The following is a 23361-nucleotide window of genomic DNA, read 5'->3' as shown; positions in this document are numbered from 1 at the left end:
CCCTCCCCCATCAGCTCTTTTCTTTCTCTAAAAGCGTATCTGTTTGAGATCAGTGCTTCCCCCTGCGTGCACACAGATAGAACACAGATAGAACACAGATAGAACACAGATAGAACACCAATGGCATGGCTGAGTATTTACTCTCTAATTACAGGTCGGCAGCAGCTGGCTGCAAGAGATATATGGAACAGCAGGGTTTCCCCTGTCTGTCTGTCTGCCTGCCTGTCTGTCTGCCTGCCTGTCTGTCTGTCTGCCTGCCTGTCTGTCTGCCTGCCTGTCTGTCTGTCTGCCTGCCTGTCTGTCTGTCTGCCTGCCTGCCTGTCTGTCCATCTGGCTGCCTGCCTGTCTGTCCGTCTGCCTGCCTGTCTGTCCATCTGGCTGCCTGTCTGTCTGTCCATCTGCCTGCCTGTCTGTCCATCTGCCTGCCTGCCTGCCTGCCTGTCCCTCTGCCTGCGTGTCTGCCTGTCCGTCTGCCTGTCCGTCTGCCTGCCTGTCTGCCTGCCTGTCCGTCTGCCTGCCTGTCCGTCTGCCTGCCTGTCTGCTTGTCCGTCTGCCTGTCCGTCTGCCTGCCTGTCTGCCTGCCTCCCTCCATCTGTCAGTCTACAGTATTAGATTCCTCCTCTCTGATTCTCTGCAAGAGGCAGTTTAACAGACGTATTGTAGACACAAGCCCCCCCCCCCCCCTCCCCTATTCATTAAAGGTGTCATCGTGCCGCAGTTTGTGCGTGTCAAATCAAACAAACACGCTCGGGGGCTTGGAACAGGTGGCTGGTGTGTTTGAGTCTACACTAATCAACCCTGTAACCCCCCCCCCCCCCTGTATCTCAACCTCAACACAATAAATGCTAATCAACCCTGCAGGTCCCCCCAACCACCCCCCGTCCCCGTCCCCGTCCCCGTCCCCGTACCTCAGCCTCAACACAATAAACACTAATCAACCCTGCAGGCCCCCCTCCTTCCCCGTTCCTCAACCTCAACATAATAAACGTTAATCAAGGATTCACTTTTCTCGTACATTCTGAGGACATTCTGAGGTTGACGTGTGTTTTTCTCTGTCGTGTTCATGAGGATTTGACAACGGTGGGAGATTTGTATTTGTCAGTATAGCATCCTTTGTGTAATGTCGACAGCCCCCCGCGGAGTGACATTTAGCCCACCTGGGCTTGGCTTGGCTGGGTCTGCCGGGCCACGGGTGGGGGGTGGGGGCTGTGGGGGGGGGGGGGCACTGCCGCGTCACATGGCCATGATGCTGCCCAGGGGAAGGTGTTCTACTAATAGCGCAGAGGAACTACCACTGGCTGTATGTGACAGACCCTCTTGGTGACCTCTGACCTCAGTACTGTGCCACTCATGGTTGTAGATGGAGTCGACCCAATGAGGCAGGTATCGTCTTAGTGGACGGATGGGTCATGGTTTGGGTTCTGTACACCTGTAAAGTGTAGCCCATATAGTCTTGAATGAGAGATCAAGATTCTATATTTTTTTTGGGGGGGTGGGGGGGGATTGTGGGTGAGGTTTGTAAAAGTGAAGGAACAGGAAAGAGAATAAGTATTTTGTCTTTAGCTGACTGGTATAGATCATTCATGTCATTACAGTGGAACTTTCCAGGTTGTCATTGAATACAGGCAGTTAAGATGCTATTCAGAATGAGACATTGATTGATTGATAGATAGATATAGGTGGATGATTGGATGGATGGATGTGGGTGGATGGATGAGTGGGTAGATGGATCGATCAATATAATTCAGAATGAGACATCACTGTCAAACGGAGGTGACGGAATTTATGAAGCAGGGTAAATGGGGGGTCATTGTCAACGTCTGATTGGTTGATGTGTGAACAACAGAGCCATTTCTGGTGTGTTCGCGTCCGTTCGGCTCTAATGCGACCCGGACCGGTAGCGGGTGGGAAGTGTGTCCCTCACAGCAGGATTAAAGGTCAAAGGGCAAAGGGCATTTTCATCAGCAGGACAAGCTGTCCTCCTCCACCGAGAGCCTGGATGGGCATCAGCCACAGCACTACAAGGAAAAGCTTTTTGTGTGATGAGAGAGAGGGAGTGAGGGAGAGAGACACACACACACACACACAAATACACACACACACCACACACACACACACACACACACACACAGACACACTTCTCTCTCTCCGAGGTGAAAAATAGCACTGCATTTCAAAGTGAAACACTCTAGGTGTCATTTCAAAGGGATGGGGGAGAAGCTCCACCTTTAGTACCTGAGGAGACGCCACAGAAAGCCAGTGAAAGACGTTGGGTTTGGCTCAGTATCACAGATCCAGTAGGGCAGCGCCTCCCAGGCCGACAGCACAGCCTTCAGCTCACAGGGCTATTTTAGGGCGGGTGGGTGGGTGGCAGGACAGCTGCCTGGTCTGTTGTCACAGGTCATACTGAGGGAGTACTATGACATGTTACCTTTACCTTCATCCCCCCTAGTCTTAAAGCTATAGAAATAAATGTGTATATATACACATACATATAGCCTCTATATTTCTCTCTCTCTCTCTCTCTCTCTCTCTCTCTCTCTCTCTCTCTCTCTATCTATATGTCTATATCTCTCTCACTCTCCCAATATATATATATATATATACACACACACAGAACCAGTCAAAAGTTTGGACACACCTTGCCAAGAGTGTGCAAAGCTGTCATCAAAGCAAAAGGTGGCTACTTTGAGGAATCTAAAATATATTCTGATTTGTTTAACACTTTTTTTGTTTACTACATAATTCCATACATGTGTTCCTTCATAGTTTTGATGTCTTCAATATTAATCAACAATGTACAAAATAATAAAAATAAAGAAAAACCATATTAGGTACACCTGTTCAACTGCTCGTTAACGCAAATATCTAATGGTGTGGGGGATATTTTCTTGGCACACTTTGGGCCCCTTAGTACCAATTGAGCATCGTTTTAAACGCCACAGCCTACCTGAGTATTGTTGCTGACCATGTCCATCCCTTTATGACCACAGTGTCCCCATCTTCTGATGGCTACTTCCAGCAGGATAACGCGCCATGTCACAAAGCTCACATCTCAAACTGGTTTCTTGAACATGACAATGAGTTCACTGTCCTCCAGTGGCCTCCACAGTCACCAGATGTTAATCCAATAGAGCACCTTTGGGATGTGGTGGAACGGGAGATTTGCATCATGGATGTGCAGCCAACAAATCTGCAGCAATGATGCTATCATGTCAATATGGACCAACATCTCTGAGGAATGTTTCCAGCACCTTGTTGAATCTATGCCATAGTCCTATTCTATTATTATGTTTTCATTATGAAAATCGTGGCGTTGTGTAACAGTGCTGTTCATGGCTCCTCTCTCGGCCCGGTGAAACAGTTCAGTAGCTGTGGGGTAAAACCTGCAGTTCAGTAGCTGTGGGGTAAAACCTGCAGTTCAGTAGCTGAGGGTAAAACCTGCAGTTCAGTAGCTGAGGGTAAAACCTGCAGTTCAGTAGCTGAGGGTAAAACCTGCAGTTCAGTAGCTGAGGGTAAAACCTGCAGTTCAGTAGCTGAGGGTAAAACCTGCAGAGTTGTAACTCTTAGTGTTCCTCCTCATGCATATTTAATCTGTTGGTTGCTTGGCTGGAATCCTATAGCAGCACAACTCTGTTACACACACACACACACACACACACACACACAGACTTGTATTCATCTGACACATTCAGTTGACCTGGACCTCTAGCCATCTGCACCTGCAGAGTCTACAGATTCACCTGATGTGTGTGTGGTGTGGTGTGAGTGTGGTGTGAATGTGTGTGTGTCTGTGTGTGTGTGTGTCTGTGTGTGTGTTGCCAGGGAAAAGGCGGAATTTCTAATTTGGAACTTACTGTATCTGTTGTTGGCAGCCATGTTTTCAACAGGGCCTTGTTTGGCTCGTACGGTGTGGGGAATTCATAACAGCAACAGAGGCATGATATAAGAACACTGTGGGAGAGATTTTGATTTCGCTTCAAAATCTGGACTTCCACACACAACCTACAGTTTGCCGGTGTAGAGCTAATTTACATTCTTAAAATGGATATGTGTTTGAACTTGTTTAGTCCTGACGGTGAATAAAGTCACCCAAATTGTAAACATTCTCTTCATCAGAAATTGTGATGCTTCATTTTGCAGCCAATCAAAGAATTGTTGCGAGGTAAATACCACATAAAAACGCTTGGCACCCTGGGTGGTGAGTGTTTCCGGAATTCTTTGGCAGTTGGTGAGGTAAATCCCCCATCATCCCTATTTTCCTTCCTACTTTTCGGTCGTGAAAATGCAGTCCCTCACTCCAGCTGCTGGCCTCTGTGCTCAGAACCCATACCTTAGGTAGATCCTTCGGATGAGACTTTAAAACCAAGGTCACGACCCCTGAGTCGTTAAAGATCCCATGGCACTTGTCGCCAAGAGTAGGCATTTTAACGCCGGTGTCCTGGCTAAATTCCCAATCTGGCCCTCGTACCATCATCCCCTGCTTTCAGTTGGCTCATTCATCCCCTCTCCTCTCCTCTGCAACTCTTCCCCGGGTCGTTGCCTCAAAAGAGACCATGTTCTCATCTCTTTCCTGCCTGGTGAAATAAGGGCTAAAAAAAAAAAAAACTCCATCTGACTACTGTATGCTGCTCTGTACGCTGCTCTGTATGCTGCTCTGTACGCTGCTCTGTATGCTGCTCTGTATGCTGCTCTGTATGCTGCTCTGTATGCTGCTCTGTACGCTGCTCTGTATGCTGCTCTGTATGCTGCTCTGTACGCTGCTCTGTACGCTGCTCTGTATGCTGCTCTGTACGCTGCTCTGTACGCTGCTCTGTACGCTGCTCTGTACGCTGCTCTGTATGCTGCTCTGTATGCTGCTCTGTATGCTGCTCTGTATGCTGCTCTGTACGCTGCTCTGTACGCTGCTCTGTACGCTGCTCTGTACGCTGCTCTGTACGCTGCTCTGTACGCTGCTCTGTATGCGCTGCGCGTGTCTGAGGCAGCCGTTGAGACGTGGAGGAGGTGTTAATGAAGGGCCTTCTGATGAGGCAGCTGTCAACCGCCTTCCTCTGCATCGGCGCTTTACCTCAAACGTAGGTGAAGTTCCCCCACAAGGCCGGTAGGAATCTAATTCATTAGCGCCACGGCCCCTTTCAGAACACGAACGCTCCGAGGCGGATAGATGGGTAGAATTCCGTTCTGTTGCGTTGGACGGACGTACCTTTCCCAGTTCAGCTCAAGGTTGGTGGGTCGGAGGAGAACACCTGGTGGGTTGCAACGAAGCTTGTCCCCAACTATAGTACAGCCAGCCTGTTCATACTAGGTCACAGTATACAGTAGGGAAAGCTGTGTGCTATCTTCTCACTCATTCTACCACACACACACACACACAGACTCGCACACACACACACGGACACACAGACGCCCACACACACTAACGCAAGGACATCCATGCACACATATGGACACACACACACACACACACACACACATACACACACACAGATGTGCAGACGGTCCCAAACCGTAGCCTTTAGCTCCCAAATAACCATAACATAATTTCCATATTGAACACACAAGGGCATATGCAATCCCATTGCTGCTGTAGCTGCGGGCCCAGTGCTCCTGTCCCGTGGAACCTTCTCCATACTAACCAGCTGCCAGGCTGGTGAGTCACTGCCTCCATGTAAAGTAATGATGTTCTACTAGAGAGCACCCTTGTTCATTGATCTACAACACCGGCAATATTTGTAAAACAAAACAACCCATTTTCCATACTTGATTTTCTCAATGCCCTCCCTCTCTCTCTCTCTCTCTCTCTCTCTCACACACACAGCCTCCCCTGGCCCCCGGTCGGCCCTGGCTGAGCTGTGTGTGAGAACCTGGCCTCGCTCTTCTTTGGATCAACCTGGACAGGGACAACAACGTTGTGTTGTGGTCTCTGCTGTGTGGTAGTAGACCTTGAGTCAGGTGGAGCGATGTGATTTGTGAAGCCATATGAGACATTTGCTTTGAAGGTCTTGAATAATGATTTACAATTATGTCTCTCTCCCCTCCCTCCCTCCTTCTCACTCTCATTCTCTGTCTCTGTCTCTCTGTCTGTCTGTCTGTCTCTCTCTCTCTCTCTCTGTCTGTCTGTCTGTCTCTCTGCAGTGAGTAGTATATAGTGTTATATAGTGAGGTTCTTCATCAGACACCAGAGAGATAGAGAGAGTATTAGGACATTATACTTCAGCTTAACAAAGGCAGGGTGGCAGGGGAACACCGCGTGTCTTCCTCCCCCCTGCTAAGCTCTTCTATGCTAGACTGCTGTAAGTGGCTGGAAACTTTCCAGGGGGATTTAAATCTGGGCTCAGGCAATATGGGATTTGGGGTTGTATACACTACTAGAGCCCCCGGTGAAGCTGTGAAGCTGCTGTGTACTTTTCTATAGAGACGTTCAGCCACAGACACGCATGGGAATCCAACCAAACCCAGACTTCTTATTCTGTTGTAGTGTGACTTTAAACATGGTAGAGGTGCCTACGCACCTTGCTGAAACAACATTAGATCAACATCCACTGTTGTTTTCACACTTTCCACCGTTGATACCTTATTTCGTTTCAAATCCAATAAAATAAATTGCACGGCGTAGGCCTTACTGAGATGGCAGTTACAAAGGGAAGGTTTGGCAAGGAAATGTGGCTATGCAAGCATATCTTAATAGTTACAATCCGACTCCCGAGTAATTTAATTAACACCACATGCAGAGGCTTGTTGAGTTTGTGCTGATTTAGTGCAATAATGGTCAAATAGAATGAATCAAATGAGGCTTTAATAACACTGTATAGTCATAAAATGATTACAAATACTCAAAAACAATAACCCGGCGCTCTGCCCATGACACCAAGAGAATTCATCGGTGCCTTTCCTTCTGTTTCATAGACCGTAGTATTTAAATTAGAGCTGTTCGCAAGGAGACATCCCACATCAATGGAACCTCAATGTCAAGTTAAGGTGTAACGTTGAGGAAATAATACATCCGGTGTGTGTGTGTGTGTGTCCGTCCCCCCCGTGGATTGTCACCGTGACAGACATCAGTATTTACAGTTAGGCCATGCCATGACGGTCAACCTCACAGAGAAAAGCCCCCAACAAGAGCTATAATTACTACCCCAAGTTGTCTGGCGAGAGGTCGGAGACTTCCAGAGGCTACGACCCCTCAGAGAACGCTGCCGTCGTCACTCATAGGTGACAGCTCCCACACTGTACACCGTGACCTTAGCCGAACAAAGGTCATCACAAAGGACTGTCTACAGTTTACAACGCCAGCTACATAAAACGTGATCTGAGCAGCATATTTTTTGCACTCACTCATAAGTCAGCCTCTTAAACTTTATGCCCTATTTGAGTAATTTCCGCCTAAAAAAAACCCAAAACAGACCCAAACTATAAACTGCTTATAACATTGGAGATGTGATGATCAGATGCAAAAGCAGGATGCCATTTTATGGGTAACACCTTGATGTTTTGTGTGGATATGCTCCTATTTTTGCACTCTCTTTAAGCTGATGGCTCGGAGCCAATATTGTACTGCTGTCAAAACAGAGAGCACACAGTGGTGTTTGTGAGACGCCAAAGAATGTTGTCGGTTAGAGGAGTCCAATCAAGTTAATGGTGTTCTGTTTCAACATTTCACTTCAGCGTACATTTATCCGGAGAAGCATACTGTAGACTTCCATAAATCATATTTATCTGCTGTTTTTGGGAGAGGCTCCCACAGACTGTCTCTGCTTGCCAGTGTAATACGCTTTAACAGATGCAACATTTCAGAGTTCTTTGTCAGGCGTACAGTTGTGGGAAACGTGTGGGATGGACATACGGTTGCGCGACCAATCAAACGGCAACAACTGCCTCACATCCATCACCGTCAATGACCTCATCGTTTCAACAAAGTGTGTAGTACTGTTAAGTTAAGCAGTAGCTACTACAAAATGTTATCTCAAGTACATCGAACATCAAAATATAACAATGACTTCAGGACTCCTGAGTAAAGACGACTTCATGGCCTAGGAATTTACATCCTGTGGGAGAGAAAAGAGCAGTGAATACATTACAGTGAGGCATCCAAAAGCAATCCATCATATAAACTAAACCAACGTTATTATGACCTTAAAGATATAAAATAATAAATAAAAAAATAATTAAAGCAATCGTTGTTGGATGGGTAGATAAAAGATAACTTGTGGAGGGAGCAGATTCGTCTTTCCAAGTAATCTCTTTTCTCTGATGATGCAAAACATCATAAGCTGTCAGCTTGCTTGGCCCGGGACCACCGTCGCTCCTGTTGTTATTTTTGCGGATAACAACAGAGGACAGAGGGAGATGAAATATGGAAGAGGCTGTCCTCGCAGGCTGTCTGTGCTGTGGGTCATCGGCCGGCCACGGTTTAGGGCTTGTTTTTCCGGGCTGCAGTGGAGAGCGAGGCAGAGCGCCTGTGGCCGCGGAATCCCACTAGGACAGCCGGCCTCGGGCTAGCTGGCTACCCTGGAGAATAACAGTCGGAGACGGTGTGTTGAACACACGATGACTGTTTTGCGTTCAGTGTTGCATTCGCACAGGGAGACATGGATGTGCATGAAGGGAAGGGGGGGCGGGGGGGGGGGTCACTGTCATGGGTCACATGGCCCTTCTGTTTCTTTTACTTTCATGAAATATACAGGGGGGGGTTCTGGAACTTACAGAGCACGGTTAGAGGCCGCGGTGTATACATGTAGGGCAGAGGAGTGTATCCATATTTGATGTGGTACGGTATGTGAGTTGCTTTTCAATCTGTAGTCATGTCACGCCACGGGCAGAAAGACATCTGTAAGGTTTTTTTCTTCGTTCACGGCTCTATTGAAGGCTTCAGTGAAGGCTCTAGTGAAGGCTTCTGTGAAGCCTCCAGTGAAGGCTCTAGTGAAGGCTCCAGTGAAGGCTTCTGTGAAGGCTGTAGTGAAGGCTTCAGTGAAACCTCCAGTGAAGGCTTCAGTGAAGGCTCCAGTGATCTGTTGTTTTCATAGCTGTTTTGACCCAGTTGTTTTTCTTTTCCTGAGCGTTTGGTTTGGTTGTCTCCCGCAATCAGTGGCTCATCTTGTAGTCAAGGAACTGAGGGCTGTTCCCATGGTGGACTCTGCACCTGCTGTCTCATAAACACAGGGAGGAGGAGGAGGATGATGATGATGATGATGATTATGATGCTCCCAGTCGCGGTGAGGAGAAACATTATTTACTCCAAGTAATTTCCCCTGCCTTGAGTTTAATTACCCCTCGCTGCGCTGGGCCAGGTTTGGGAGACCAGCTGTTGAGGAAGTTCAGCACTGTGTTTGTTTGTTTTTTATAACGTGTTATCAGTGTGTGAATGTTGAGTTGTTAGTAAGGCGACAGCTCTTGGTTGATGGCATGGATTTAGATATGGAATAATACCACATAACTGCTTTCACATACCATCTGCTTTCCAGAGCTGGGTTCAAATCTTGTTATTTACCGGGACTACTTCCGGTTGCCCAACTACAGTATAAAGCTTATGACATAACAGGTTGACGTACTCTTTTTAATCCGTTAAAATGTATTTTCATTCATACATCTCTGTATTTCTTTGTTCTAATAATCATCAGAACGGATTTGAAAAAAAGGCTTTGTTATGTTCTTTTTAATTCCTCAACTACTCATGATTCCACAACAAACTAGTAAAAAATGTTTTAAACAAATAGAATTCTGTATCTTCGACAGAACACTCCGTCCTACTGTTTATCTGTGGAAACCATTCTTGTATAATCAGGGTACAGAGAGTGTCCAGAGAGACATTAAGGAGTTTGCTGCACAAAAGATTTCCACTTCAAAATGTAGTTTCGATTTATGCTTCTAAATTAGGCTCAGATGTTGTTTCCCCCATGGTGTTAATCAATCTCTGAGATTACGATATTGTTTTGGTGTATTTTTGTGAAAAATCTGGTGGTGTGGGTGGGGGGGGGGGGGGTAGAGTAGGGAATAGGGTGAATAAAAATACAGCAGATGTTCTGCTTGTTGAAAAAGCTGATCATAAACAAACCCCCCCCCCCCCCCCCCCCAAAAAAAATAAAAATAAAAAAAAAGAGGAAACTGCTGTCTCTCCATTTTCCACTCTGGTGGATCCATGCAACCTCCTTTGCTGCCTGGGTCTCTCCCGATGACGTCACCCAGGGCTCCTGATGGCCTTGTGTTCAGCAGCATTCCTTCGCAAACTGCAGCTCAGAGCAGTAGCAGCAGCATGCATATGGAGCAGCTCTGCAGCTCAGTGCAGTAGCAGCATGCATATGGAGCAGCTCTGCAGCCCGGTGCAGCAGCATGCTTATAGAGCAACTCTGGAGCAATTCCAGGCCCCAGCCAGCCCGCCAGGTTGTCTCCTTGTGGAGATGAATCCACTAACGAGGCGTGGAGACCTCCCTCCCTCGACGTCCTCTTAATTGCCACAGGAACCCGGCATACGAGAGCTGTGTGTGTGCACTTATGCCAGAAGAGAGGTTGTTAAAGTTGAGGTTGTGTTGAAATTGTGTTGGCTGGGGAGCTTCGTGGCGTAGCACACGAATGCGCAAAAACCACACAATCCAAGGTTTCTGGAACGATTCCAACCCTCGAGATATCCTGCATGTCATCCCTCCTCTCTCTCCCATCCTTCCTGTCAATCTATATACTGTCTCTATCCCAATAAAGCAGAAATGCCCTAAAACACACATATATATATATCTGCTGCTCTGTATGCCACATCCATTCCAACAACCGTTTGGATGTTGCCTCCTGTATTGTAAGAGGGATCTGTTCTTCTGTAAACACTGACACACAGTTCCCGAGCCATGGTAATGAGGTTCTCTATGGGAAACACAGCACACTGAATCATACTCTCCTTTCATTGAAGAGAGGGATCCTCTTTCCCCAGAGTGATTCTACCCAACGTGTTGCACGCTTGTCATAGGCAGAGAAGACAAACACTCTTAAACCATGCTTAGGCTGGAACACTGTCTGAATTACGCTGTCATCCCATGATTCACTGTCAGTCAAGCCAGAGGCCTACAGTATGTACTGAAGTCTATTTCCGCTAGTTACTGTATATGAACAGCATCCTAATAATGTCATATATACGCTGTCAATGTTTTTAATCAAGGAATACGTGATATAGTAGCATTGGTGAGAGGGAGAATGGGTGAGAGGGAGGATGGGTGAGAGGGAGAATTGGTGAGAGGGAGGATGGGTGAGAGTGAGAGAGAGAATGGGCGGTCATGTGGTGTGTACTTTAGTTATTCCATCATTGTCAACAGCCTCCTATTAACAATCCTGTTAAGTTGCTTTAAATAGGCCTGCAGTATTATTCTGAAATAGCAAGAAATAGCAAGCTGATAGTATATATAGATATAATAGTTTGTTCCGTGATGAAACTAAAGAGCTATATTTGTGTGGATGGTCTTTCATGTGTGCAAGCTCTGTTCTATTTCTGGAGACAGTTATTTTAGCTGGAATCAGCACGTTGTAGAGACGGCACGACTGTGCAGCTTTTCACCCTTTCATTTCACTTTTCTTTGTTTTTGTATATGTATATATATTGTGTGTGTATATATATATATATATATATATATATATATATATATATATATATACACACTCACTGAGCACTTTCTTAGGAACACTATACTAATACTGGGTAGGGCCTCCCTTTATTAGGAACACTATACTAATACTGGGTAAGGCCTCCCTTTATTAGGAACACTATACTAATACTGGGTAGGGCCTCCCTTTATTAGGAACACTATACTAATACTGGGTAGGGCCTCCCTTTATTAGGAACACTATACTAATACTGGGTAGGGCCTCCCTTTATTAGAACACTATACTAATACTGGGTAGGGCCTCCCTTTATTAGGAACACTATACTAATACTGGGTAGGGCCTCCCTTTATTAGGAACACTATACTAATACTGGGTAGGGCCTCCCTTTATTAGGAACACTATACTAATACTGGGTAGGGCCTCCCTTTATTAGGAACACTATACTAATACTGGGTAGGGCCTCCCTTTATTAGGAACACTATACTAATGCTGGGTAGGGCCTCCCTTTATTAGGAACACTATACTAATACTGGGTAGGGCCTCCCTTTATTAGGAACACTATACTAATACTGGGTAGGGCCTCCCTTTATTAGGAACACTATACTAATACTGGGTAGGGCCTCCCTTTGTTAGGAACACTATACTAATACTGGGTAGGGCCTCCCTTTATTAGGAACACTATACTAATACTGGGTAGGGCCTCCCTTTGTTAGAACACTATACTAATACTGGGTAGGGCCTCCCTTTGTTAGAACACTATACTAATACTGGGTAGGGCCTCCCTTTGTTAGAACACTATACTAATACTGGGTAGGGCCTCCCTTTGCTCTCCAAACAGCCTCAATTCTTTATGGCATTGATTCCACAAGATGTTGGGAACATTCCTTTGAGATTCTGGTCCATGATGACATGAAGGGATGCACATGGTCAGCAACAATACTCAAATAGGCTGTGGCATTCAAACAATGATTGATTGGTATTAACAGACCCAGAGTGTGCCAAGAAAACATTCCCCACACCATTACACCACCTCCACCATGAGAAGGTGTACAGGTGTTACTAATAAAGTGCTTGGTGAGTGTGTGTATATACATATATACATATATATTTATTTATTTTTTAATATATATAATATGTGCTTCTTTAGCATCAAGGCAGTTGATTGTTTTGTGGGTTTAAGAGAATGCGTGTCTTATTGAGTGTGAGTATTTGGTTACAGTCTGTTAGCGTGTAACTGAGTTCCTTTGCTGCTTACTGTATATCAGGATTCTAAGCCAGCATATGGGTGCTTTGTACTGTGCTATCGTGGTAAAATCACCTCCACTGAAGGGATTACAAGAAAGATTTGATATCTGGTTTTACTCAGCCCTTTTATAGGAACTGACCTGGGCATCATCAGTTTGATATTAAACTCGAGCACTGCTGGAGTTATCAGTTATCAGAATGTCAGTTGGATTTGAAAGCGAGCAGGAGACAGTACTGTTTGTTCATAGTTGTCCTTCTCCGTGTTTCTCTCTCTGTGGCCGTTTGTCTGGAGAGTGGCGTAGCCTCACTGACAGGGTCACTCATGTCCGAGCTTTCTGACCTGCCCCTGTCACAGTTAATGGCACTCTGAACCCCTGTTTTGACAGAGTGACACATCCTGACAGCAAATCCAGCCAGCAACAACCTCTCCCTCTCTTTCTCTCTCTTTACAATGGACTCTGAATGGAGCGAAGCCACCTCCACATTAGAACTGAATGAAACCTCATTACTTAGTGAACCTTGAGCCCTGCGTGCGTAGATGTAGACCAATAAGCTTGAGTGCCTCACAGTCAGTTTCTCGTCCGTTCTCTGAAGAATTATCAGTTTGATTATCCGACACTGTCTGTTCCGTCTGCAAAGCATTCTGGGTACCCCATCGGTCGAGCTTGTCAGGTATGCCTCTAAGTTTCTGTTGTGTTGTCAGTGGTACTGATGTTCTCTCTTCATACGAACCCAATGGAGACGCCTTTGTCATCAATTTGGCCCCCTCACTCTCCCCGGGACGTGGAAGATGAATTGGCAGGCTGGGTGGCATGCATCAAAGGGACAGTTTTCTCATTAAGTAGGATGCTCGTGTATCAGGGAAGATAGCGCGTTGGTGAACAACACACGGTTTTCCGATGGGGACTGGGATGGCGAGGGAGGGAATGTGACTGAGGGTAGCGTATTATGGAAGACCCTCCATCAAGGATGCTTAATTGGTCTGCCGTCTGCATCTGTGGAAAGTGTTTATGAAACACATGCTGTGCAGGTTATATTAGGAACATGAGCTTGAGGATGCGGGCCAGCCAGCCAGTCAGCCAGCCAGCCAGTCAGCCAGCCAGCCAGCCAGCCAGCCAGCCAGCCAGCCAGCCAGTCAGCCAGTCAGCCAGCCAGCCAGCCAGCCAGCCAGTCAGCCAGCCAGCCAGCCAGTCAGCCAGCCAGCCAGGCAGGCCTGCGGAGTCTGAGTGTGGTTCTAGTCGTACCTCATTAGTATGCAGGCTGTGTGTGCGTACGGTGGCGCGGCTTTCACAGCCTGCACAGGGGCTGTGAGTACACAGTAAACAGCAGTCTCTGGCTCCGACAGCCATGCAGCTGTCTCTTCAGATGTTGTCCTCTCTGTGCTTTTTACACTCGAGGCGAGGCGGGATGTCTTGACGAGGGATGGATGGAGGGACAATGAGAAGATGGGTTAGGATGTGATTCAGTCGTTGTACAGGCTCCTCCCCCTGCTCCTCCCCCGCCGCCGCTGCCGCTGCCTGTTTGATAAACAATGCCAAAAGCCTTGAGCCTGACTGCTGTTTGACTTGATTCCCAAGTAGTCAAAGGGGGGACAGGGGAGAAATTGATGCGGTTTATTTTCTCCCTTGCTTTCACATGATTTAATGAGAGAGAGAGAGAGAGAAGCAGATGAAGCCTCTGCTACGTTATGTTATGTCAGAATGACTTCCTTAGGCTGTGGATTGTTGATTAACTGGTATTTAACATCCTAAAGGTTCCTTGTACAGAATGATCTCTGATGATCTCTGAAGACCTTCTTCTCCCCAGAAGCCAGCGGGGGGTCAGGGTGGAGTTCATGCTGTGGGCATAGTCTGGGGGGTGAGGCACATGCGTGGCTATGAAGATCATCTTCTCCGTGACTCTTGAGGGCCTGACCACCAAGCGTCCAAGACGGACATGGATGTAGACCTCACAAATGGTTGAGTGACTCGATATCTAATGGTAGCCACTGTCCACCCCGGAATCTACCAACATAGCCACTACACAGGGATGTGCAGAGAGGAATCTACCAACATAGCCACTGCAGGGATGTGCAGAGAGGTTTGTCAGTGATTTAGGTTTCATATTTAATCATATACATTTGTGAAAGTAGCTGGACAATGAAGTGCAAGTAAGTGGGAAGATATTTTTTTAAATTGGGTCACAAATGTTTTTATTCATGCGTGTCAGAAATTATTCACGAGGGGCAGAGGATCTCGACAGACTGCAGGCGCGTGTAGCCGTCCCCCTCCTTCCGTTAAGTGGTGAAGTTGCTAACACGATCGGTGAGCTAACACGCTCCGCTCTGTGTGGCCAGAGTATCGTAAGACCCTGGACATGACACACGTTTAAGCTCAAATCAACGACGAAGACAAATGTGCTGACATTAGTAAAAAGATACCGAGTGAGTCCTCTGGCTCCTCCTCCCTCTGTGGTCATAGTGAGGTCACAGAGAGACTCCTCCTCCTTCATTAACCCTCTAATCACCATTGTGGTGTCGCTACCCTGTTTGGATCAATGTCAACAACAGCAGGGTTGCCCGGTGTCAACCTGAAGATTAATTCCATTTCTGTGATGTCTAATGGCCGCGCCAACCCGAAGACAGCTTGGGGTGGCACAGTAATGGCGTCGTAAATGTCTAGAATGCTCATTAGATGTCTGTCAGTGTCTCTGTAGATCAAGTTTATGGGCTTTTGTCATAAAAAATGCTAACATGCAGTTATCACTTGGTGTTTGGAGATGGGTGTTTACTTACAGAATGACACTATAAACAATGGAACAGCTGCTGTTCCCCTTCTCCCAGTCTTGTTGGGAAGGACTTCCATGCTGCTCAGCGCTTTCTGCACAGTTAAAAACCTAAAAGCCACGTTGATGGCGACCTCCGGCCATTGCACTGTGATATGACAACCCAGGATGTGCAATAGTCCATGCATCGTTTACCCTGTAAGTGAGGCATGTCTGTCTGGGTTGTCACAAACGGAGACACTTGAACAGGCTTGGTGGTGTTTCCCAGGCTTGGGGGGTGCAGAAAATAGTGATTGATTGATTGATCCAAACAGTGATTGATTGATTGGCGAATAAAACATTGCTTGTTTGCTTGAGGTATTTCCCTGAAGGACACTCCTGTGGTTGTGTTTTATTTTGAACCAGAGGACCGGGTTACTCCAGAGGACAGGGTTCCCGGGGACCCGGGTCACGTGTTCACCTCAGAGCAGATTTATTGGCTTGATTAACACCAGAGCCAAATATAGGACACAGTCTGACCTGAGAGATGAATTCATTCATAGGATGTGACCCAGGGGGGGACAGGCAAGAGGACAGGAATGGATACCATTCTCTTGGACGGGGAGAGGTCAGCCTGCCACTAATCTCTGGCATTCCACACAATGGGAAGTCCAGCTCCATTTAGGTTGACCACTGGTACTCTGTGGATATGGAAAAAGCTGACCCCCCCCCACCTTGTTTTTTCCTAGCGAAACACAGCTATTCATGGGGGGGTGGAATCCTAATATCAGTTACGCACATTTAACTCCCATTTCTCACGCAACGTCAGCCATGCCCAGATTCTCCCCTCAGCGTCTCCTAATTTGGAGTGCTTAAGTGCCCATATGAGAAATACGTGTTTGAGGAGGGATTTAACTATGGCCTCTGTTCTCACAGTTGTCCTGTGATGTTGTGTAGAATCACAATAACAGTCTTTTTTAACCATTTGTAAAGAAATTACATTTTCAGGCTTGGCCCATTGGGATGATTACATATCTTGACAAGCTATTGAAAGAAAATGCTGGTTACTGTAAGCATGGGCCTGCATGACACGTTGTCATTAATAAGGCGGTGAACGATCAGTCCTGTGATTACATCAGTCCTGTGATTACCATCACCTGTTATTTGTCATTGTATCTGTTCCATTGGCCTACAATGTTTTTTTGAGGGATTGGTAGAGTCACCCCCACTACCCCCCTGTACAAGTTTCTCCCTTGTTAATAAAAAAATCCTTCCTCTAGCATTGTGACTGCCTATGGCTCTGAATACTTTATCTTATGATGACTGATGGATAGATGATTCACTTACTTAAACAAATGTATTTGTTGTAAGTCGCTTTGGATAAAGGCATCCGCTAAATGCCATAAATGTAAATGTGAATGTGCGTGTCAGAGATGGGATTGTCCCAGGGGGTGAAAGGGTGTTCAGGCCTCGACCAGTCGACAGTTCCTCAGCCCAGCTCAGCTCCGTGGGGATAGGTCGGCACGACTTGGTGCAGTTCCTATTGGATGATCTGGAAGGGGTCATTGAACATGCTGATGGCATCCCGGCCCGTCTCAATCTGACAAGTGTGCGTTCGGTCTGGGCCACCGTGTTGTTTCAGCGCATGTGTCAGAGGATGTGATGGGTATATCCCAGGCATCGGCGCCAAGGACAGATTCATTACTGGGACGTTCAGGCACACCAAGAAGACTAGACAGGATGATTAACTAATAAACTAATTAACTTCAGACGATTATGGGTATGATAACGTGGACTTGACATAAGAGTGGTCACGTGACCTACTGATTCGCACATCCCTGCATGACAGATACGTATACCTGAATCTAACACACTCCAATATTAATATAAGATTTATCTTATATTTATTCCGTCCACACAGGCTGAAATTGTTCATGGTGCTCACGTAACTGTGTGTGATTTCCTTGGTGAGCCCCCATCTGATGTTATGGTTGAAAGATTCTGCTAATGTTGCGGTAAATGTTGATGTCAATTACCTCCTGCTGTAAAGTGTGTTAGGAGAACCGTTCTCATATTAGCAGAATGTGCTTAGAGACCTCAATACCCATTGTTGCAATTCCAGTATATTACAAGGCAACAGATCCATTGTGATTTAATAAAGAGAATCATCCTTTGTTGTTTTGAGACCGATTTTTATATTCCCAATCCCAACTGTAAAGGAACAGGGTTCCATGGGAAGGGCTGTTACTGTGCTATTCAGCAAGGAGCACTAGAAGATTAGAAGAGTCAACACTTCATTTACTGTTTTCTTTTTATTTCTCTGTTTCTCTCTGTCTTTCTCTGTCTCTCTCTCTCTCTGTCTTTCTCTCTTTCTCTGTCTCTCTCTCTCTCTCTGTCTTTCTCTCTCTGTCTCTGTCTGTCTCTGTCTAACTCTCTGTCTCTCTCTGTCTCTCTCTCTCTCTCTCACTCTCTCTCTCTAATGAATGAATGAATACATATTTGTGTTACAGACAGACAAACGTGGCCCTTTCCGTATGAGAATATACTATACGCAATAGGCAAGAAAATATGATTCCACAGTAAAACACCATTACCTGTCAGTGTAATCAGAGACAATAACTAAGCAGGTGGTGAAACTACCAGACCACCATAGTTCCTCATCACCACACACACACACCCGCCCGCACGCACACACGTTTTCTTGGTCAGGTGAAGTTCCCCATCCCTTCGCTCCTGTTTGCTGTTTGTTATTCATTGTGTGGTGTGGTGAGTCAGCCTCCCACAGGCCCTGAGGGTGCGTGTGTGTGTGTGAGTGTGTGTGCTGTGCTGTGCTGTCTGATGTATGCCAGTGGATTTCTGAATGGCAGAACCTGTAAGCACGCTTCCCAGGGCCCCTATTGAGTGTGCTTGGAGACATTAGCCAAGCAATCACAGACAGGATCATTTCAAATGCGTGCGAGACAAACTCTACCCTGGGGTTAACTTACCAAAATAGGGACCTCTATGCTATTTACATACGAATACGTGTCCCGCATCCCGATTCGTTTGCATGCGCTCAGACCTCGGCTGAAACAGTATTTGAAATCACTTGAAATGCGTTTCTCTGCTCGATCGAGTTCGCCTGGCACGACGGAACCAATTGAATAGTGCCTTAAAATTGCAGGCCTTAGCCCACCTGGCTCTCTAGGCAGGCCTTAGCCCACCTGGCTCTCTAGGCAGGCCTTAGCCCACCTGGCTCTCTAGGCAGGCTCAAGGAAACCCACGTCGACCCAGGTTTGCGTACGTTTATGTTTACCAAGCTAAAACGTCTCTAAAATAGCGTGTTAGTGAGTGAGGGTTATTATTATGGTTGTTGTGCCAGAGTGCCAGAGTCCCTGAGCTGCTGCTGAAGGAGGCGTTCAATGTACCAAGTGTTTTTTGTCACTGCAAGGTGTCACAGCGGTGGGGGTGTCAAGTCCTAATGGAACTGTGGGGGGGGTCAAGCAGGCGGTCCCTAGAGGGGCGTGATTAGAGAATTAAGTGGGGAAACCCGTTCCACTTATTTTCCTGCTGACAGTTATTGTACAGTTACCCTCCATTCACACACCACTGTCGCCCTAACCCAGGTAATTCAGTGCTCAGTGAAGGGGAGGAATTGTTGCTTTGATAGGAAGAGCTAACAGAAGCTAAGGCAACGTAGCGTGTGCAACGGCAGAGTCACCGCAGTGAACGGATCCCTGACATCATTCAGTTGATATTTTCGTTCCGGTAATCCTATACCAAGAATACCAAACAAGTAATTGAGTTCAGTGGAGGGGCTACAATAGGCTGTGGACGGTCGTCTCAGCCCCCGCTGATGTGTACAGTAGATGCGCCACAGAGCCCAGGCCAAGGCCACAAAACGGTTCCATGCAGTTCATCATTCGTGCTTCCCGCTCAGCGTTTGGTGAGCGCTACAGGAGGGCGGCGTAGGAGAGAGAGGGAGGTTTGGTCTGTTGTGTGAGGTGGAGAAGGTTCTGGAAGGACAGTATCTGCCATTTAGCCGACGCTATTATCCAAAGCGACTTACATTGCAGTGAGTGCGTAACATTTTTCAGTAGATACGGTCCCAGCGGGAATCAAATCCACAACCCTAAGCGTTGTTAGCGCCATGCTCTACCCACTGAGCCACAGAGGACCACAAGGACGGCATGCGTGCATGTGTGTGGAGTGGTGCACGGTTTGGAGGTTTCAGTGAGGAGACATTCAGACTGAAGACGGGTAAGCCCAAGATGGGGCATTTATTTAAACAGCACAAACCAACACACAGGCCATGGGCACGAAGTCAGCCACCCTACCGACCCCAAATACACCGAACCCCAGTCCTTTTATAGGACTCCCAGGTGACAATGGACTGTAATTCCAATGAGAATATGGCCTTAAGGGCATGTAGAATGATGCTCAACTGGTCAAGTATCTCTGGCATCATGTAAAAAACTGTCAATGACCCAGCTTTTACAGTGTACAGTCGGATTATAGTTATACTGTAGCCTACATAATGAATGATCTACTGGCCTGGTTGTATAACATTACAGTATTTGTATGATCTAATTTGTATGCTGAACCTGGGTTTTGTCATTTCCATACTGTACACAGTATGATGTTACTGTGCAGGTCTACAGGTGGCTCAGGTTTCTGTTCCTGGAAGCCTCATTGTATCCCCCCACATGCAAATCACCCAAAAATATCTGTATGTTTTCACATAGGCCACTCTTTGCCACTCCATTATCCCAGGAAATCACTCACCGTGAGCTCACTGTGCCCCCTTGTGGAGATAGACACCAATCTGTCAACAAATGGTCGCCCATTGCCATGAAGTCAGATGCATGATGATTATGCTATAACTGAGATGGATGATGCAGGCTGGTCACACAGATCCAGACTGAGAAACGTTGGTGTCGTTTCTTGTCGTTACGGTAACGCGTGGGACACCTCGACAGCACCTGCCCATGATGTTTATTTTTGATTCGCTTCTTCATTATTATTGATAGGATTAAGAAGTAGGGGGGGGGCGCTTAGTGGCGTAGCACACTAATGCGCTTACCACGTAATCGCAAGGTTCCTGGTTCGATTCCGACCCTCGACCTATCTTGCATGTCATCCCTCCTCTCTTTCTCCCATCCTTCCTGTCAATCTCTACTGTCTCTATCCCAATAAAAACCAGAAATGCCGTAAAAACATATTTAAAAAAAACAAAACAAAAAAAAGGATTATGAAGTAGGAGATTATGCAGGCCCTCACTCAGGCATTGTCTCTGGCCTCTAAAGTGGCACGGCCAGACGCACGGAAAGAGAAATCCCCCTGCTCCCAGAGAAGACAGCGAATTAAAATTTCATGAAGGTGTTTTCTCATTATGGAGCCATCGATAGGCCGGTGACAATACGATTTCGCATCATGGAAATGAATTGGGCTGGGGGCTCATCCATAATGGATGGCGTTTGGCTGTTGGTGCAGGACGGCCATTGTGTAATTTCTAAATAGACAAAGCCCAGGGAGTGTCACTGGAATGTCCTGCGTCATTAAGTAAAACGTGTCTACACGCCTCTCTGCGGGACTGACCCCAGTTGCTCCTCTCAAGTCTGCTTCTCTGAATTAGGGCCCACATTAACACTTTGTTTTTTAATACGAGTATTTAGGTCAAATCATTTCGTAACAATAATAACATGCATAAGTCCGCAATGGCCCTTTGAATGACTTTTGATGTGCGTGGAGCACTCGGTGTTGTGTGATATAACCCCACCCTAACCCTATAATCTCATCAACTTGGTTCTGTTTCAGTTGACCTGGTTGACCCCCCCCCCCCCCCCCCCCCCCCTCACTCTGGGACATGCACTCTGTGTACCTATTCGCAGAAAATCCTATTAAATCACGTCTGAGGTACAGGCTGAGGTACAGGCTGAGGTACAGGCTGAGGTACAGGCTGAGGTACAGGCTGAGGATGCCTGCAGGCCTTTAGCCCCGCCTGTAAAGGCTGATGCACAGCGCACTCATTTATTCTTTCCACTTTTCACTCGCTGACCGTCTGAAGCTTACTGTGTGTTTCTGCAGCTAGCTACAACTTAGCTCAGCTGTTCCACTGAGAATCCTGTGATTCCCCTGGGCCGTTGTCGAGGCTGTCTCTCCTTGAACCCTGCGGTTTCAGCTAGACAATCACGGGAGACCTTGCAGAATTTTGTAAGCCAAGTTTGACGGGTTTTTCCCCCCTTGTGCGAACCTGCTACTCTCTTGAGTTAGCAGGCTAGTACAAGAAGGTCGTTAGCTAGCTTGGTGCTCGCAGTTCTTTGGAATCGTTTGAACCCTCGCCGGCTCGTCGATAATTAACCAAGTTATAGGCTGATGACTTGCTAGGTCCCTCTGTCCCTGGACCCGTTGACATTCATGAAGGGTGTCGAAGCCACCATAGCACCCCTTCTGGGGAGAGGCGTCGGTTTGTCACGCATTTCAACCACTGGCAACTCCGAGGCGCAGGCAACGCATCACACAGCAGTCCTGGCTGTCACATCTGATGCTACCGAGGCTTCCAGATGAATTGTGCTAAAAACTCGCTCATTCCCAGCCAAATGGTGGCCTTTTTAGGTCTAACCATGGCCTCCATGGTCAGATCCCATTTATGGACAGGTGATCCCATTCATGGACATGGCTAAATGCTAGCTCCGGACCCAGACAAAGAATGGAAATATGATAAAAAAAAAAGTGTTGGTACGTACGGTCTGAGCCTCCAGTACAACAGCCTAAAGTACGCAAGAAAATATAAAGAAAAACCAGAACCATCCCTTTAAGATAAACACATTGTTTCTGTTATGGGAAGTGATACCGGGTGTAACCGTTTCTTCCTCAATTGGCTACTTGCACTCTCAGTTTAGCCCGGTTTCCTCCTCCGCCAGCGCGCCCACAACACCACTGATTAAGTTTTGGAGAATCTCCATCGGTGTCAGAGCTGTCACCTGACAACTCCTGCTTTGTTCCCTGACATACCTCTGGAGCTGGCGTTTATTAACCTGCAGTCTGGCCCAGTGTGTTCACACAGCGGAGAGGATGCAGACTGTGTGTTCTATTTTATACCACCAGCAGTCAGGCAACACTAGCTCTCAGACAGACAGAGAGAGAGGGAGAGAGGGAGAGAGAGAGAGAGAGAGAGACAGAGAGAGAGAGGGAGAGGAGAGAGAGGGAGAGAGGGTGTCAATGCCCTGGTTTTGTTGTTGAGATTTCTCTGTGTGACTAGAGGCTCAGGGCTCTGCTGTGTTCCTGTTTGTGTTCCGAAACCAGAGCCACATTCTGTCGCCTCTCCTCGTCTCCCTGCCAATTGACATGATGAGCTGATCTCTTGTTTACAGCGTGTGTGTGTGTGTGTGTGTGTGTGTGTGTGTGTGTGTGTGTGTGTGTGTGCGTGCGTGCCTGACTGTGTGTGTGTTCCCTTTCATCTATAGCTAACAGTCTATGTATTTACACTGTCAGAATTAGCAGATGTGTGTATATATATATATATATATACTCTGACAGTGCAGTTATGAATTATTTATCGTTGGCCTTAAAAAAATCGTTCCTGTCTCAGTATATTAAATTTCCCCAGAGTAATGACATGTTTCCTTCTCAAGACCTTTGTTTTACCTGTTATCTTTGCTCAACGATGTAGGCTGTTTACAGCCATTTACTCCACTGGTGTGTATATATAGATGTGCCTACAAGGTTTACCGTGGATTAGCAAGACCGGTTCGATTCACTCAGAGCATACAGTTATAATGAGTTTATAGCTCACTGTAAGACTTGTGATAAGCA

General features: G+C 46.8%; 1 protein-coding gene across 1 annotated transcript in view; it reads left to right on the top strand.

Annotated features, from left to right (window-relative positions):
- The window catches only part of LOC310816852 (calcium-activated potassium channel subunit alpha-1a-like), an 87252-nt gene that overhangs the window by 14043 nt on the left and 49848 nt on the right, over positions 1 to 23361 (top strand). The window lies entirely within an intron of this gene.

Source organism: Argentina silus (genome assembly GCF_951799395.1).
Source record: "Argentina silus genome assembly, chromosome: 16".
Taxonomy (NCBI): Eukaryota; Metazoa; Chordata; class Actinopteri; order Argentiniformes; family Argentinidae; genus Argentina; species Argentina silus.
The sequence above is the reverse complement of the archived record's forward strand: the minus strand, read 5'-3'. Positions and strand labels throughout refer to the sequence as shown.